The sequence below is a fragment of the Humulus lupulus genome, chromosome 9, assembly GCF_963169125.1.
Source record: "Humulus lupulus chromosome 9, drHumLupu1.1, whole genome shotgun sequence".
NCBI classification, from domain to species: Eukaryota; Viridiplantae; Streptophyta; class Magnoliopsida; order Rosales; family Cannabaceae; genus Humulus; species Humulus lupulus.
Window position 1 is genome coordinate 132,434,649 of NC_084801.1, and position 6,000 is coordinate 132,440,648.

Here is a 6,000-nt window from a genome sequence, read left to right on the forward strand (position 1 = left end):
ACTTATACTTACCAAATCAAATGTATTTTTGGGAAAGGGGTACTCTTGTGGGGGTATGGTTAAATTATGCATACCAATAAAATTGCAAATTCCGCCTATATTGTTGAGTATGATTCTTTATATTTGTGGCATCTTAGACTATCGCATATAGGTTTTTCAACCATGAAAAAAGTAGTAAAATGTGGTATGATTGCATGCAATATTAAAAACTATGGTAAATGTGAAACATGTGTTAAGGCAAAAATGATTAAGAAACCATTTCCTAGTGTAGATAGATCATCTAATTTACTAGATTTAATCCATAGTGATCATTGTGAATTAAATGGTGTTTTAACTAGAGGTGGTAAAAGGTATTTTCTTACTTTTATAGATGATTTTAGTAGATATACCTGTGTGTTTCTTTTAAAGCATAAAGATGAAACTTTTGATGCTTTTATATTATATAAATTAGAAGTTGAAAATCAACTAAATAAAAAGATTAAGGTGCTAAGAAGTGATAGAGGAGGACAGTACTTCTAAATGAATTCAATACATTTTGTGAAGGAAATGGTATAATTCATGAGTGCACTGCACTTTATACACCACAACACAATGGTGTTGCCGAAAGGAAAAATAGGACTTATCTAGAGATGATAAATTCTATGTTGGTGTTTTCTAAGTTGAACTTCAGCTTATGAGGTGAAGCACTTTCAACCGCTTGTCACATTCTTAATCAAATACCGATGAAGAAAAATGAGATATCTCCATATGAGTTATGGAAAGGAAGAAAACCCAACATAGGGTACTTCAAAGTGTGGGGGTGTCTTGCATATTGCAAGAAAAACGAACCTAGCAGAACAAAGTTAGGTTCAAGAGCCATAAAGTGTGCTTTTGTTGGTTATGCCAACAATAGTAAAGCTTATAGGCTATTAGACTTAGAGTCTAATATTGTGATTGAATCTAGAGAAGTTGAATTCTTTGAGAACATGTTATGTGACAACAATTCTCAAGCTTCAACATCTCTAAAGGAGAATGTGTTATCTGAGAACAATTCTCAAGCTTCTACATCCACAATTAATTCTCAAGAGGAGAATTCTCAAAAGAATATAAAGCAACCCTTTGAACTTAGAAGAAGTCAAAGGCTAAAAAATAATGAGAAAAGTCTAGTAGTGGAAGAGATAGATTCTCAATGAATTTCATTCTACATGGTAGAAGGAAATAGAGAGGAAGTCATTAGGAAAATTCCTATTGTACTTCTTGTTGAGGATGATCCTAAGACTTATAAAGAAGCTATGCAATCAAGAGATAGTGCATTTTGGAAAGAAGCCATCAATGATGAAATGGATTCAATTCTTTCCAACAACACTTGGGAATTGGTAGACCTCCCACCGGGGTCTAAGCCAATTGGGTGTAAGTGGGTATTTAGGAGAAAATACCACACTGATGGCACTATCCAAACCTTCAAAGCTAGATTAGTAGCTAAAGGGTTTAGGCAAAAAGAGGGTATCGATTATTTCGATACCTATGCGCCTATTGCAAGAGCAACTTCTATAAGAATTTTGTTCACTTTAGCTTCTATACACAACTTGTATGTTCATCAAATGGATGTCAAAACGGCATTCCTTAATGGTGACCTCAATGAGGAGGTCTATATGGATCAACCGGAAGGGTTTGTCCTACCAAAATATGAACATAAAGTGTGTAGACTTGTAAAATCCTTATATGGATTGAAACAAGCTCCTAAGCAATGGCATGGGAAATTTGATCAAGCCATCATGTCTAATGGGTTTAGACATAACAATGGAGACAAGTGTTTGTATTCCAAAACCTCTAAGAGATATGTGATCATTTTTTTCTTATATGTGGATGACATGCTTATTCTAAGTGATAACATGAAAGGGATAGAAGAAACGAAGAGATTTCTATCATCAACCTTCAAGATGAAAAATCTTGGAGAAGTTGACACCATACTTGGTATCAAAGTAAAGACACATAGTGGGGGTTTTACGTTGGGTAAAGCCCACTATGTTGAGAAAGTATTGAACAAATTTAACCATCTCAAGGTTAAAGATGCCAATACTCCATATGATGATAGTGTAAAACTAGAGAAGAATGAAGGAAGAGCGGTGGCTCAATTGGAGTACGCTAGTGCTATAGGGAGTCTAATGTACGATGCCCAATGTACTAGACCTGATATAGCATTTGCCGTGAGTAAACTTAGTAGGTTTACAAGTAATCCAAGTGTGGATCACTGGAAGGCAATTGGAAGAGTCCTAGGTTATCTCAAGAAAACCAAAGGACTAAGCCTTCACTACTCCAAATTTCCTTCGATATTAGAAGGATATACAGATGCAAGCTGGATATCCAATCTTGGGGACAACTTGTCCACAACTGGTTGGGTATTTACACTTGGTGGGGGTGAAATTTCTTGGGGTTCCAAGAAACAAACATGTATATCTCATTCCACTATGGAAGCAGAGTTTATAGCTCTAGCTGCTACCGGCAAAGAGGCCGAATGGTTAAGGAATCTGTTGATAGAGATACCCCTAATCAAAGAGAATGTATCCACTATATAGATACGTTGTGATAACCAAGCAACATTGGCTAGAGCATACATCGAAGTGTATAATGGAAAGTCTAGACATATTTGTCTAAGACATGGATATGTAAGAGAATTGATTCAAAGAGAAGTCATCTCAATATCCTATGTGAGACCAAGTGAAAATCTGGCGGATCCTTTCACTAAGCCACTAACAAGGGATTTAGTGGCTACATCATCTCGAGGGATGAGACTTAAACTCCCTAAAGAGATTCACGATTGATGGTAACCTATCTTAACACTAGTTATTTAACTAGTGTTATGTTCAATAGGTAACAACAAGTCAATCAAGTGAATATTAGTTGTACTCAAAATAAGTCCCATCTGAGATATTGAGTACTTGTGAGTTACCAAGTTGAGGGTTAAAACCGAAAGGTTTTTTAATAGAATTCAGTCTTGTGAAGACAAATATTTTTGGTAACAAAATACTGTAAGAATTCTACCTATATGAAGCTAGGGGTGGTGCCGCCTCTCATGAGAATTGGGAGTATTCTCAAGAACGTCCATGGATGGAAAGTGCACATGGCCATTAACGGTGCAAAGAGAGACATAAAGGTCTCAAGTGAACATCGCAAAGGTGTGTGTGTTATCGCTGATTTGTTATAATGAAAAGATGATTCAATGCCTAGTGCAACCAAATTTTCGACAAATTTTGTGATAATTACACTATAGTAAAGTTGAAGTTGAAAAACACTTTGCTTTATGCACTAATGCAATGACTCCTATAAGAGAGAGTTCTTATTTAATCAAGTGGGGGATGTGTTATATTTTAAAATATAATGATTGATTAAATAAGTGTTACAATAGATATATATTTAATCTAGTGGGGTAATGTTATATTATTTTATAATATAATGTAATATTTTATTATATTATATTATAATATAATGTTTTAGATTAAATAAATGTGACAAAGAGTGTCACATATTGTAACATATAATAGAGAGTTACAATATTTAGATATATATGAGATATATCTAAATATGTAACATATTTGGTGCTACAAATTTGTAACTTCCAAATATCACCCATTATTGTGTAGATTTATTGTTACATAATATTGAGATGAATTTCTTAAAGCCATATGAGAAATGGCTGATAGAGATGTGATTTTAACTCCCATATTGTGTATGGAAGTTACAAAATCAATTGGGAATAAATTTTGGAACATTTTTGGAAAAATAGAAAATTGGCTACTGGAAAAGGCCTAGGGTCGCGACGCCTGTTTGTTAGGTCGTAGCCAAAGTGGCCGGCAGCATATTCCAATTTTCGGTTTTATCCAATTTTGAATGTTTCCAATAGCCAAATAACTCCCAAATCTCTATTTTAATTCCATAAAACATCCAATTAATCATTGGTAATAGCCATGGGAGTTGGTGGAATTTGAAATTCAAAGGGTGTCTCAAAACTCTATAAATATGAGCATAATGCTCACTTGTAAGACACAACATTTCTATACATTAGAGCACTTGGCTAGAAACACCTTGAGGCTTGATTATTCCAGAAAGCATTTCCAAAATCTGAGAGAGATCCCTTAGTGCTTGAGTTAGGGGGAAATAAGCTTTTGGACAAAGGTTTCAAACCTTGTTTAAGTTGGTGATCCCCAACACTCTTCACTTTGGTAGTGTGAGTGAGAGTTGTTTCTATTTTGTTTTCTTGTTCTTTCTTTTTATTCTACTTCTCTTCATCTTCATATTCCTCTCTTTTGTTTATTTGTATTTCTTGTTTTGAGTTGTAATCTTCTTTTCTTTTGTTTCAAACACTTTACTTTATTTGTATTATTTTGCATAGAGTTTTATTTCTCTATTTTCTACTTCTATTTCTTCTTTTGTTTATTTGCATTTTCAGTTATAGAGTTGTAACTTTATTTAATCAATCAATATTTATTTGTAATATTATTGCATAGAATTGTATTATTCTTACCTATTTCCATTGAGGCAAAATTATTTTTCCTAACAACTTCAACCAAACAATCCCAATCCCAATATCAAAACCAAACCCCAACACAATATTATCACCAATCTAACAATAAAACCCAAGCTTCATAACACTTAAAACACCACCAAATACCCAATTCTAAAATCAAACTATCAAGCTTATAAATAACCTTAAAAATAGAGTAAAGCTTTAAAGTTCAAGCTTAGAATCCTTACCTCAAACACATAATTATCCCTAAGCTTTGCTCAATCAAGAACCTAGCCTAAATAGCTTCAATTCTCCTAAACTTCAAGCTTAAAAAATAAACCCGGGAGAGAGAGTATGATTGAGAGAAAGAAGAAGAAGAAAGCCCCTGTTTTCTGTGGTTCCTTTCACGTTTTTCCTTGGCTGAGTATATCTATAAGCCTAAAAGACAAAAATGCCCCTAGGGCCATCCTACACGCTCAAAGCCACCCATGGGCGATTTCATCATTTTCACCTACCCCATTAATCATAATTAACGTCCTCAAATTCCCGTCATTCCCATTATCCTCAAATAATTACCAAATCATATCCCATTACTCGCTCAATCTTGGTAATATACTAATTACCAAATTACCCCTAGGCTCACCCCGGGCCCGATAATTAACCTCGTTATGACCAAACCACTAACTTTCTTCCTAAGATCGTCTCATGCCGAATAGCTCAAACATAATCACATTATAATGTGATCTCACCCATATATCACATACATGCACACTAATATACAAATATAGCCATATAATAATACAATGCACATAAATATGCATATAATCATATAATAACACAGTAAATCAATTATGGCCCTCCTGGCCCCCTAATCCAGGCACTAAGCCACATTAGGGAATTTGGGGCATTACAACTATCCCCTCCTTATAGAAATTTCGTCCATGAAATTTACCTGAACAACTCGGGATACTGACTCTGCATATCTGACTCCAGCTCCCAGGTTGCTTCCTCGACCTTGTTGTTCCTCCATAATACCTTAACCAAAGGTATAGTTTTATTTCTCAGGACCTTGTCCTTTCTGTCTAGTATCTGGACTGGTTGTTCCTTAGAGGACAGATCTGCATCAAGCTCCAGATCCTTGTAACTCAACACATGAGTCACATCTGACACATACTTTTGAAGAACTGAAATGTGAAATACATTATGCACGACCGACAATGCCGGTGGTAAGGCCAGCCTATAGGCCACCTGACCAACCCTCTCTAGGATCTCAAATGGACCTATGAATCTAGGGCTCAACTTGCCCTTCTTCCCAAATCTTCTCACCCCTTTCTATGGTGAGACTCTAAGGAAGACATAGTCTCCCACTTGGAACTCTACGTTCCTACGTTTGGGATTAGCATAACTTTTCTGTCTATTTTGAGAAGCAAGCATCCGAGCTCTAATCTTTTCAATGGCTCATTGTTCCTTTGAACTGCCTCAGGAACCAAGTATCTCCTTTCACCTGTCTCATCCCA